The sequence below is a fragment of the Myotis davidii genome, unplaced genomic scaffold (genome assembly GCF_000327345.1).
Source record: "Myotis davidii unplaced genomic scaffold, ASM32734v1 scaffold590, whole genome shotgun sequence".
NCBI classification, from domain to species: domain Eukaryota; kingdom Metazoa; phylum Chordata; class Mammalia; order Chiroptera; family Vespertilionidae; genus Myotis; species Myotis davidii.
In genome coordinates, this window is record NW_006282381.1 from 1,011,932 (window position 1) to 1,012,265 (window position 334).

A 334-nucleotide genomic window follows, 5' to 3' on the forward strand; every position below is an offset into this window, starting at 1 on the left:
GCCGGGTTTTACGGCTTCCTTTCTGATGAGGAACCACGTTATTTCTCCATGCTTAAGGCCCACATGGGGTCAGCCTGGTGCTCACGAGGCCCTTGGGGAGCCCAGGGCAGGGACAGGCCCAGGGATGCAGGCATCAGAGGTGTGCAGGCTCCTAGGGTCGGACGGCTGGGCCCAAACACCCCTGATCTTGGGCAGGTGCGGGGAGCAAGGTCCTCGCCTGGGCCCTAATCTGGCTGCCCCAGCGGCTCACACCACCGCCTTGTGCCAGGATCAGCTGGGAGCTGAGCCCACAATCGCTGTCCCCTCGGGGTTCCGCCGCCTGTCTTGGCCCGTC